A 13,250-nucleotide genomic window follows, 5' to 3' on the forward strand; every position below is an offset into this window, starting at 1 on the left:
CATTTAGTGTGGCCCTAGTTGTTGTAATCTAACCATTTGGCCTGATCTGTAATCCAACGCAAATGGAATATTTTTAAAAGCATCGATCCTACGGGATTCCCAGGCTTCGACTCGACAAACTTCTAAAATTATCTTTGCTAGAGAGGAGCAGGCCGAATTCGATTGGTCGGCCTCCTTAGGGCATGAATAGGTGACGTGCACTAGCACTATTGTCTACGACTCAACGTCATGTCCTGAACCTCGCCTTCGCCCGCTGGCGACAATTTTCCCTAACCTCTGCTGTCCGTCATTCATTATTGGTGAAAATTTTATTACCTTTTACAGTTACTACAAGAGATTGAAGGTAAATTGATTATTATTTAGCATATTGTTGTGACTTTACTGAATTTATTAAAATTTTTGCTTTCAGATGCATCTGATTCTATGTACAGTGTGACCTCGTTATTCGCGGGGTTACGTTCTTTACCCTCCCGCGAATAGCGAAAACCGCGAATATTGGACGCAGTTTTAAAACGTATATGTATGCGATTATATACTATATGAAATGCTTCCCAAACACTAATGATACTTATACTCATTGATGCAGTAATAATGTAGCAATATTGCATACTGTTATGTATTTCACTAAATTGTACCGTGCGTTACCGGGCTGTGCTTTGCCGTTTGCGTTGTTGGGGAAGCTGAGGCAGTCAGCCAATAGCAGTCCAATCTTGTTTGGTGAAGACGACAATTGATAAAACGGCTTGATTGAGTAAATACAACAGAAATCTCCTCGAAAAGCCCTTTCAGTCTCTGTGACCTACAAAACGCAGTTCGCGCATAACCCGCGAATATGCGGGGCCGCGAATGGCGAACCGCGAATAGGCGAGGTCACACTGTATTTTGCTATTCTCAATTAATTTAAGTACCGGAAGGCTATGATCGGATGCCAATTTAGAAACATGTGTTTCTGTCCATAAGAGGTTCCATGTGTAAATAAATTCTATGTTTTTTCTACTTTGCTATTTTCGTGAGAATAATTTTTGTTTTGATTTCAGGGCTAGTAAAATGTCAGCAGTTAAGAAACGAAAAATTGATGATGAGGGAAGGTTATTCAACAGTGAATGGTGCACAAAATATCTTGTTGTCCCACATAATCAAGGTGTTGTCTGCCTCGTCTGTCAAACTACAATTGCAGTCATGAAAGAGTACAATATTAAGCGACATTACGCAACTAAGCACTCCTCCCAGTTTGATGAAATTGTTGGTCAGGCACGAAAGGACAAAATTGAACATTTAAAACATCCATTGAAAAGCAACAAGGTGTTTTTACCACTTTCAAGAAAAATTCAGAACTGGTGACAAAACTGAGTTTTAAGCTTTGTGAATGTATGGCAGAAAAGGGAAAGCCTTTCAGTGATGGAGAATTTATTAAAATTGTTTAACAATATTCACAGAATATGCATGTCCAGAGAAAAAATATTTGGTGGAGCAAACTAGCCTTTCCCGCTTTACTGTCTCACGCAGGACAAAAGATCTTTCAGAGGACATCAAAGAAACTTTGAAAGAGAGATTGAATTCGTGTGAAGCTTTCAGTCTGGCTTTGGATGAAAGCACTGATATCAATGACACATCCCAACTTGTCATTTTCATCAGAGCTGTTACTGCAGGCTTTGATGTTTTCGAAGAGTTTTAGATATGGCAAGCCTTTCCTCCACAACCACAGGACAGGATATTTGTGAACAAGTGCTTAAGGTTGTAGAAAAGTTTGAACTGAATCCTTATAAATTATGTGGTGTTACAACAGATGGTGCTCCTTCCATGACAGGTAGGACAAATGGATTCACCAAGAAATTTCTAACTGCAATTGGAGCACAAGACGTAGTTGTAAGCCATTGCATTATTCACCAAGAGAGCTTGTGCACCAAAGTTCTGGATTTTGCAGAAGTCATGAAAAATGTCGTCCAATGCGTAAATTATATTCGAACACGAGGATTAAATCATCGACAATTTAAAACTTTTTAGATGAGCTGGACAGTGAGTATTCAGATGTTTTGTACTTCTCTGCTGTACGTTGGCTTAGTAGAGCTGCTACTTTGAAGAGATTCTGGAATCTGCGAGAGGAGATTAAGTTCTTCATGGAGAGCAAACGTCAGAATGTGGACTTCTTGAGCAATGAGAACTGGCTGAATGACTTAGCATTCCTCACAGACATTACACAGCATCTGTCTGATTTAAACTTAAAACTACAAGGGAAAAGTCAACTTGTGAATAAGTTGTTTGAGCATATTTGTGCTTTTGAGAAGAAATTGGAACTTTTCCAGGTTCAGTTGAGAAGAGCCATATTGACCCATTTTACATGTCTTGCAACCAGGAAACTGGAATTTCCTAATCTGGATTGCACCAAATATGGAACCAGTGTACAAAAGCTGCGTGATGAGTTTGCAAACAGATTTCCAGATTTCAGACAAACTGAAATTAGATTGAAATTGTTCGCTCAACCTTTTGATTTGGCAGTGGAAGACAGTCCTGATGATTGCCAAATGGAACTCATTGAACTGCAGGCTGACATGGACACTGAAAGGAAATTCTCTGAAAACAGTTTGCTAGACTTTTACAAACTCTGTGTACGTGAAAAGTTTCCCAATTTGTCCCGTCATGCACAAAGAATTGCCTCCCTTTTTGGTAGCACCTACTGCTGTGAGCAATTTTTCTCCAAAATGAAGCTCATCAAAACCAAATGTAGAAGTCAGCTGACTGATGAACATTTGACCAGTCAGTTAAGAGTGGCAACCACTTCTGTCAAAGCTGATATTGACAAGCTCTGCAAGGACTCTAAATTTCAAGTGTCGCACTAAAATGATCACTCATGCAAAAATATAAAATATTATTGCTTGCATTTTGAGAATTTTTTTTAATTTATTGTGCATGTACACGAATAAGCTTGTTTTTTAAGTGGCCCCGCTTGATTTATGAAGTTGGTTATATGGCCCACCGACGAAAAATGTTGCACACCCCTGTTTTAGAGCAAAGGCACATTGGGCTATTTGTTGTGGTCATCTCAAGGAATCGAACTCCGGATTTTAGTCCTACAAGCCCGTACATTTATTGCTGTCCCTCCGGGGGATATTTGTATCTTATGGCGAAACTGCTTACGTTATCTGCCACTGTCACTAATTTTAAACTATTGACTAGAGGGAAAAAGAGCCAGTACCCTACCACCCACCATTAATATTAAGGGACTAATGGTCAGTTCAGAGCTCTACTACAGGGTGACGTCGAAACCCCTGGCTTCAGCTCATAACACGTGTTTCTATACTTCAACTTTATCATCAGGTGATATGCGTATCATTTTATCAAACTGTTAGTTAGTCTGGTGTTTTTAATAATCGCATGTTTCTGGAATCTCGCACGCATACAGACTTACGTCACTCGACGTTAACAGATGTGACCTGGTAATTAGCGTGGCCAGATTATTAATCCGTGGTTTGCAACCCTTTGCTGCAAAACAGAATGCGCGCTCCTGGATCGTTAATGCGTTATAAAGATAAATGCTAGTGGCTCGAGTATCAAATTAGACACGACTGTGCGGCGCAAATACACTTTGTTTATGGTTATGCGTACAATTATGAAACAATGAATTATACATTGATGCGTTGGAGAAATGCTTAAACTAGGTGTTAAAAAACTAAATGGTGCAGTGCGAAGCACAAACTGTTAAAACTTATGACGTTTCTCTTCATTATAGTTTTCTATCAATTACAACTTCTCAGTGATTAAAGGTACTTAACTTAGGAAGTGATGCAATCATTTGTTAATTTAGGCTTAATATAAACATAAGTTTAATCTATTAAGCCTAACTTATATAAAAAGATTTAAATGCTGTTGTTACTATTAATAATATGTTATTTACTATTGTTTCAATGATTCCGTACTAATTATGACTAGGTAAGTATCTTTGATTTACTCTGTGCTTGGTAGGATATCTTGTGACAATAAATGTAATTCGGTTTTAAATTGCAAATTATAATTAACAAGATTGTCAAACAGACAAATATTACTAAAAAGCATTGAAAAATTTCTCGTTTGCTGTTAGCTCTTCAAACAGTAAAAACTGTCAGAGAAAGTTGATTGTTTTGTAGGTTTTCGAGTGTTTTACGGCGTTAAATAAATACAACATTGTTGAGTAAGACGTTATTCATTAATTTGTATACATGCATATATAGATATTTATGTTCTACGTGTTCTATAGGGTTAGGCGTGCCTTTGCTGTATGCGTTTGGGACATTGCAAGATATGCGTGTACCTTGGTATTCCAAGAGTTAAGATGAGCTTTCACAGTAACATAGCTGGTGTAAAATTGTGGGTGGTTTTAAGTGTGTGTGTGTGTGTTTTATAGCAAAGCCACAGCGGGCTATCTGCTGCGTCCACCGAGGGGAGTCGAATCTCTGATTATAGCGTTGTAAATTCGAAGACTCACCATAGGTTTAAAGTAATCAGAAACGAAAACATCTGACTCGAATCCATCATCCTCTGTACAAAACCTCACCAACGACACCACGTACACTCACAGAAAACTTTAAAGAAGCTCTTATCATCGAATTACTACAGACACAAATGACGAGAGATAAAACAAGGCGCCTATAATTACAGTAATTTTACTTTTTCGTCTTATCTTTTATTATTTAAATCTGTAACTGAGATATATCTTTTGTTTATAAAATTATTTCAGTAATAAGATTTATTACTTTAATGTGTCAAACGCACGCTATAGATTAAGTGGCTGAAAAAGAGTGTGTTTTGAATTTCGCGCAAAGCTACTCGAGAGCTATCTGCGCTAGCCGTCTCTAAGTGTAAGACAAGAGGGAAGGCAACTAGTCATCACCACCCACCGCCAACGCTTGGGCTACTCTTTTACTAACGAATAGTGGGATTGATCGTCACATTATAACGCCCCCACGGCTGAAAGTGCGAGCATGTTTGGTGCGACCGGGATTCGAACCCGCAACCCTCGGATTACGAGTCGAACGCCTTAACGCGCTTGGCCATGCCAGGCCTCTGTAAATTAGAACATGAAATTAATACTACTTGTAGTTTCCAGGATATGGCCTGTCTCCAAAGATTGTCCAAGTGACTGTTTTGTTTGTTTGGTTTCTCGATAGTCAGACAAAACTAAACAATACATAAATATACAGATAGTGCGTCTGTAGTGAAATCAGTACCTCGTGAGATGATATTCTGATGCCACTTTCACCAATGACTTGTGAAACAGAATAGTTATCCTGCGAAGAAGACAATGAATCATCTTTATCTAGTAATTATACACCTGTGACACCTAAACCTGAACTTCCTAATCTCATCACACGAGAATACCCAAATGATCTCGTTCCTGAGTTATCGCTATCAAATTAGCATAGGGGACTTCTTAGCTGTCCTTTAAAGCAATGGAATCCAGGAACAAAAGTTTCAATTTAACGAAACTTCTCACTATATCATGCAAGATACTTTGTACAAATATTGATACACTAATAAAAGAACTGGATAGTGAACATCATGCTTAAGAAGGGACACTCTTTATCGCTTCATCTAGAGTTATTCTGAAAGCTGTACTTTCATGCAATGTTTGTTTCTTTGTTTGTTTTTTTGAATTTCGCACAAAGCTACTCGAGGGCTATCTGTGCCAGCCGTCCTTAATTTAGCAGTGTAAGACTAGAGGGAAGGCAGGTAGTCATCACTACCCACCGCCAACTATTGGGTTACTCTTTTACCAACGAATAGTGGGATTGACCGTAACATTATGACGCCCCCACGGCTGAAAGGGCGAGCATGTTTAGCACGGCGGGGTTGCGAACCCGCGACCCTCAGATTACGAGTCGCACGCCTTAACACGCTTGGCCATGCCGGGCCTCATGCAGTGAACGTAAAAGAAATTTATGAAAGAGAGAATTACATACCAGGGAAACAGAATATCAACTTTAAAACGTGTTCTGTCACACTTCATATTAAACTGGGTCTCAGTAAGAATTTTGTAAAAGGAATGAACAAATGATAGTGGTTTCAGATATCTGTTTGACGAAATTTTAAAAATACGCGAAGCAAGAGTAAAAGAGATGTATTTGTTGGGCCACGTATTCAGGAGGTGCTGATAGATGATGATTATGAAACTACTCAGTCAGTAAGAATTTTCTGACTGTAAATGATTTAAATTCATTTAAATTTCTGAAAAAATCACAGAGATGAAAACTATGCTGTGATGATTGAACTACACGGAAATGGGGCCAAGGCCAATAAAGACACACTTTTTTGGTTCCAATTTGGACTTCTTTCCACCGAGATATTTCTCCAATGGAATCCTTTGATGACGTTAGATTACTGTTGATTCTTACAGCGTGAAACTGGTAACATACGCAAAAGGTATAACAATTCAAAGAGGTATTTTGAAACAAAGAATAATACCATAATGAAAGTTTTGAACATAGCCTCAGTGTATTTTCAGAATAGGTGTTTTGGTGTTTTTGAATTAAGCACAAAGCTACTCAATGGACTATCTGTGCTCTGCCCACCACGGGTATCAAAACTCGGTTTTTAGCGTTGTAAGTCCGCAGACATACTGCAGACGATTTTTAAACTGTTATTACTGCTGTGTATTGTTTTAAAGATTTTAAATGCAATTTTCAATGAATAAATAAAGTTATTAAAGAAAAAAATTATTTTTACAATATATAGGAATATTTTCAATATATCTGTCATAACTCGAAAACCCGGTGACCAGTAATTATCAACATGTTTTTAGATCCAACATCACCAAATTACTCAGAAACAGTTGCATTTTTTTCTGGTACCAGAGAAAATATTTTTTGTCATCTGGTGATGTAGAAGGTGAAACATGAGTTTATTAATTATATTATTGCACTACTCTATTTTTGTCTAATTAATTATTAACATGATGTCGATACTTACTTTACGACCCTCTTCTGTAACTGCTGCACCGTTGCTTTATGTCTATATAATAAACAAATTAAACATATACACCAAAATTTGATTTATCTTATTTGTCATTAACTATAGTGTAAACATACAATAATGGTCTCACTTTTTTAGGGTAGCATTAACCTTTAAATTTCGAAACTTCATTTTTTTTTTGCTCACAAAAACTGAAACTTCTTTTCAAAAGTCTCCCTGTGGGACAAGGGTAAGTTTACAGATATACGATACCAAATCTGAAGTTCAATTCTCCGATGTAAAAACAGCAGATATCCCAGTGTTTCTTTGCTCAAAACGAACAAAGAGGCCTTTTCAAGGTTTTAAAAGCTCTATCTCTTTTTTTTTTTGACATAATAAAAGACACAACTATACGTTTCACTGTCTTTCAAAGCAGCTGGAAACGAGATTTGCACTTCACCCTCTTTATCTTCTGCGTTAAGCTAAAACATGAAGCAAGAATTGGTTTTTTGGTTCTTATTTAGACAACTTTTTTGTTTAGGATATTTGAAAGAGTGTTTTGATACGAACTTTGGTGCTCGTACAGCGAGTGGATTATATGCTGTTCGTTTATTGTTCGAATTTATCGCTAAAAAGTCACAAACGCCTACTGTAGAAGATTCCTAGTCCACATATTTACACAAAATCATGATATAACGTATAGCAGATTCTCTCCGCGAACTTTACGTGACGCGAAACAAAACTGAACATTTAAAATTAGAAACAAAACTGTCTTTACTAAGATTTTTTTGCAACATTTTGAACGTATGACCTTAAAAGGTTATACAAATAAATACTTCATTCGCTGGTTTTTCTACGTTAACATAAAATTACCTTATTTTCTATGAAACCTACGATATTATTGGAAGCTTATCACAAACCTCTCCTTTGCTTTCATTCGCATGGGGGCCCGGCATGGCCAAGCGTGTTAAGGTGTGCGACTCGTAATCCGAGGGACGCGGGTTCGCATCCCCTTCGCGCCAAACATGCTCGCTCTTTTAGCCGTGGCGGCGTTATAATGTTATGGTCAATCCCACTATTCGTTGGTAAAAGAGTAGCCCAAGAGTTGGCGGTGATGACTATCTTCCTTCCCTCTAATCTTACACTGCTAAATTAGGGACGGCTAGCACAGATAGCCCTCGAGTAGCTTTGTGCGAAATTCAAAAAACAAACATTCGCATGCTTTTGGACTTTATGCCTTTTTCGTGGGGGGTGGAAAGAACTAATAGAAACAAATAGGAAAGAAATATACATATATGGATCATCCATAATTTTGTTTTACACTTCTCAGTTATACTACAGCTATACGAAAGGATGTAATTCTTTGGAGAGTTAGGGATGGTACAGTCTTCAAGTGTGTTTTGAAACAGTGTTAATGCTGTACTACACGTTAATATAAATTGGCTTAATGTATGACTAATATCAGTTAGCTAAGTGTGTTAAGGCGCTCGACACGTAATCCGAGGGTTGCGGGTTCGAATCCCGGTCTTACCAAACATGCTCGCTTTTTCACCCATGGGGGCGTTATAATGTTACGGTCAATCCCACAACTCGTTGGTAAGAGTAGCCCAAGAGTTGGCGGAGGGTGGTGATGATTAGCTCCCTTTCCTCTAGTCTTACACTGCTAAATTAGGGACGGCTAGCGCAGATAACCCTCGAGTAGCTTTGCGCGAAATTCAAAACAAACAAATATCAGTTATTCATAACCGCTTGTCCATAAAAATATCCAGTTAAGAGAAATAAATGGTGAACAATCCGATTTTGTTAAATTTAAACAAGTAATGTATTCGAACAAAAGTCAACGATAGGTGTAAAATAGTGTTTGAATTTCGTGCAAAAATACACGAGGACTATCTGCGCTAGCCGTCCATAATTTAGCAGTGTAAGACTAGAGGGAATGCAGCTGGTCATGACCAACCACCGCCAATTCTTGGACTAATCTTTTACCAACAAATAGTGGGATTGATCGTGACATTATAACGCTCCCACGTCTGAAAGTGGCAGACATATTTGGTGCAATGGGGATTCGAACCCGCGACTTTGTTATTTCATTCTAAAGTAAGTAAGCCACAGCACTTTTAGTTGAAACCTTTTTGAATAAAATACTTACACTAGGCCCGACATGGCTGGGGGTTCAAATCCCCATCGCACCAAACATACTCGCCCCCTTTCAGCCGTGGGGCTTTATAAAGTGTCGGGCAATACCACTATTCATTGGTAAAAGAGTAGCTGAAGAGTTTGCGGTGGGTGGTGATGACTAGCTGCCTTCCCTCTAGTTTTACATTACTAAATCAGGGACGGCTGGCATGTCGCTTTGCTCGAATTTCAAAAACAAACAAAAGCGACCCCTAGTGTCGCCCAGCACAAAAATGTTGCCGCGCCGTGATCTACACCGTTTTGATTTCATTTGAACACTTATCTGATCGTTTCTTTTCATGATGACATATCGTTAGATGTGGCCAGTACTCGTCTAGAACCCATAACAACCCCATCTATCCTATTATATATATATTAGACAAAACTGTTGTAAAGTAAATATCATTAGTTTTGAACGTCAAAAGGGAAATGCTCTGTCATCTTCTCATATTAAACCTATTAATTATAACCTCAATATTTTGTTGGTGACCCCAGATATATTCCTGACCTAATTCTCCTCAACCCATTTTTATTGGACCCGTTTACTACAAAGCACCCATCCCCCCGTATGCACTGTTGTGCTAAGACGTGGACAAATTCCGAGTTAGTCGTAAATGTTTTATCTACGATCAACTTGTTTGAATTTCTGTGTTTCCGTTTCTCATTCTAAACATTGGAGAAACGACAGTTAGGTAAAAACATGCTATTCAATTGTCACGTGTCCTGAGTGTTTGTTTTAAATCGATATTAATTCAACAGAAGCTAATTCAAAGATTTGTATTTTGAAAGGATACAAAAGCGATTGCCGAGTACATATAACATTATACTTTCAATACAAATATTGTGGATAGAGCACATTCAGGTCTGTGTCACCATGTTAATACCATGGATGAAAACCGTATTGATGAAACACACGAAGAGACCTGTACTGTTGCGGTAAACACCTTTAATGAAATACATTCGTTAATGAAATCCAGCTGTCGAAACCATTAGAGATCTACGACAACACACCAACAAGTCAACCCACGCGACAACGAACAGAACGGAATTTTACGAGAAAACCTCGTCTGGTGCACGTGCTCCAGAGCCTTGATTTTCCTTTTGTGGCAAGATCGAAGACGAATAAAAATGAGAATAAAACCGTAAGGTGACAAATATAAACTTGTAGTTCAGTCTTCGGGAAACAAATAATTCACGAAAGTTACAGGAAATATGTGATATTTATATAGACGGTCAACTTAACGTACTACCACCAATAGCACTGCCTCCCACGTTGTTGTAACCATAACGTTTGTAAGCCTGTGACCTGCTTACATCGATGGATTTAATGACACTGTAACTCATACATCAGAAACTGTTCTTTCATTCCATTATATTTGTTGTTTCGGTGCACAGCCTACCGTATAAAAAAACTGCTAACAAACGGTTATGACTAGCCATACCTGATACAGCTATACTGTTAGTAGTGAACACGTGTTCACCAGTAACAGTATAGTTGTATCAGATGTAGCTATAAATATCACGCGTGTTCACTACTGACAGTATAGTTGTATCAGATGTAGCTATAAATATCACGCGTGTTCTACCCTAACAGTATAAGCCTAGTTTTTAACACAGTCTTGACGTGTTTCTATATGATACATGATAAACCTTTTTTTTTTTCTTAAGAAGGGTTAATAAGCTGGTGAACAACAGAACTTCTAAACACACTCTTCTAGGTTCGAGGATTCGTTTTATTGTTGTTTGTTTTTACGTTTCATTTATTCCACTACACGTACAAAGCAGTTAAACAGTATTTGTAGAGGAATAAACTTGTAATATGTCAGTCACCATGACAACGATCGTGGAACACTACATAATCTAAAAAGAGGTGTTTTTTGTGCAGAACGAGAAACGAGTTTTCTGTTTGAATGAAAAAGAATGTATTTCCCGAAGGTGGTAAAAACATGTGTTTATCTTAACCTTTGTAGTTGTTTTTTATTTTTGAAATATCCAGGTTATAATGCATAATAACTCATCATTTTGATACCCCTCTTAACAATATAGATGTTTATGGACAACAATGACCCCCCTCCCATGAAAATGTTGCATCACCAAATAACCGTTCTTGTTTGAGATTAGTCGGGTCACTGGATTTATAAGGCATGACGTCACAGTCCACACACAAAGTAAGCACTCACCATACATGATTTACTTTAACGTCACTTGCGGAGAGCTGAGTTTGACATCCAGCTGCTTGGCTCCCACGTACACGTTAAGTATAGAAGTTTCATCAATCGATGAAGGGAACTTCTAGGTCGAACCGCTGGTGTTACGTAAATATGGTGTCAACAATATAGTTGGACGCCCTAGAAGCTCGTGCGTATACATCATCGTCATAAAACGCTGCGTTATACGTGAGGGAAATTATATTTTACGATTGCTTTAGCAGTAGGTACGGTAAAACACATCTCAACATTTTATGTACCTGTAAACTCGGGATGAAGAGATTGCACGTAATTTAGACTGTTAGCCGCCAGGGAGAAAAATAGGTGACGTATAGGATGAGCTTATATCGAAATTTTTCTTTCATTCAGTTGTAAGCCTACTTTTGTATCTAAATCTAGTGTCTGTTCTTTTTGTCTTGTTTCGGATATTACATACCCCGATTAAAAGCACAATAAATATATATAAATATAAGTTAAATGTTGATATTTTAGGGCTGAGGAAAAAGTATGAGAGATTTAGAATAATTTATTCTGTAATTTAACAAATATTTCTAACTTAAAACGTTCCTTGTAGTTTGTGCAGTATTTCTAATTTAAATGTGTTCACCAATTTATCTAATATTTCTACCTTATATATATCCTGTAATCTATCAGATATTTCTGACTTAGCAAAAGAAACGTCAAAGTAATACATAACACAGTGAAAAAATAAATACGTAGTTAAACAAAAATAATTGTTAGGTGGCGTTAGGAATATGTAACTTACGAGCAAAAAGCTCAAACACAAGATAAGTAAAAACGTTATCAAATATATTTATTTTGGTCCCTTTAATGCTTCAGTGGGCTTGGCATGGCCAGGTGGTTAAGGCATTCGACTCCTAATCCGAGGGTCGCGGGGTTCGAATCCCAGTCGCACCGAAAATGTTCGCCCTTTCAGCTGTGGGGGCGCAATAATGTTTAGGTCAATCCCACTATTCGTTGGTAAAAGAGTAACCCAAGTGTTGGCGGTGGGTGGTGATGACTAGCTGCCTTCCCTCTAGTTTTACCGTGCTAAATTATGGACGGCTAGCGCAGATAGCCCTAGTATAGCTTTGCGCGAAGTTGAAAACAAACTAAACAAATTCTCTAGTGTTAGTAACATTGTTGGCGTTTAAGGTGTTGGTTTATTCGTTTTTCACATTGTTACAACTTACACGGGCCTGGCATGGCCAAGCGTGTTAAGGCGTGCGACTCCTAATCCGAGGGTCGCGTGTTCGCATCCCTGTCGCGCCAAACATACTCGCCCTTTCAGCCGTGGGGGCGTTATAAGTGACGGTCAATCTCACTATTCGTTGGTAAAAGAGTAGCCCAAGAGTTGGCGGTGGGTGGTGATGACTAGCTGCCTTCCCTCTAGTCTTACACTGCTAAATTAGGGACGGTTAGCGCAGATAGCCCACGTGTAGCTTTGTGCGAAATTCAAAAACAAACAAATACAACTTACACGTGACGTACAAACGGGAGAGCTAAGCCTATAGATTTGGCAATTTGAAACTAGATGTATTTGAATATTATCGTGTCATTCAATATTTGAGCCATTGTTACAATCAGCACTAATGCTTCGTGGGTTTGGGGCCATGCCCCCTAGAAAAATTTGGAAAAAAAAAAGTTGCCATGACATTAAATTTGGGAGTAATTTTGTACAAAATATATATCTTAAATATTTTTATGGTTGTTCACGTAAAGTCCACAAACATCCAATGAAAAGACGTTTTGTTATAACACTGCATGGAGAACAAGACTTAAAGTAGGTTTTCTTTTGTTTTTATATATAAGGGATTCAGGTGAAACTCACCCCACTTCCTGCATAACCAAAAAGATGGATTACATATGTTATTATATCAAGATATGCAGTGAACTCTTTAGGGGCTGAACTTAGATAGCGATAACTACATACAGTTTTTGATTTGT

At 38.0% G+C, this 13,250-nt stretch overlaps 1 protein-coding gene across 9 annotated transcripts in view; it reads left to right on the top strand.

Annotated features, from left to right (window-relative positions):
• The window catches only part of LOC143258629 (uncharacterized), a 58,025-nt gene that overhangs the window by 18,238 nt on the left and 26,537 nt on the right, over window positions 1–13,250 (top strand). Inside the window, exon 1 of one of the 9 annotated variants that reach the window (XM_076517897.1) lies at window positions 11,310–11,674. The exons of 7 other annotated variants lie outside the window; for them this stretch is intronic. The gene's annotated coding sequence lies outside the window, so the exon portion shown is untranslated. Of the gene's footprint in view, window positions 1–11,309; window positions 11,675–13,250 lie in introns of those variants that run through there. One more of the 9 variants, XM_076517889.1, reaches the window with a different exon arrangement.

This window comes from Tachypleus tridentatus, chromosome 1, assembly GCF_004210375.1.
Source record: "Tachypleus tridentatus isolate NWPU-2018 chromosome 1, ASM421037v1, whole genome shotgun sequence".
Lineage (NCBI taxonomy): Eukaryota > Metazoa > Arthropoda > Merostomata > Xiphosura > Limulidae > Tachypleus > Tachypleus tridentatus.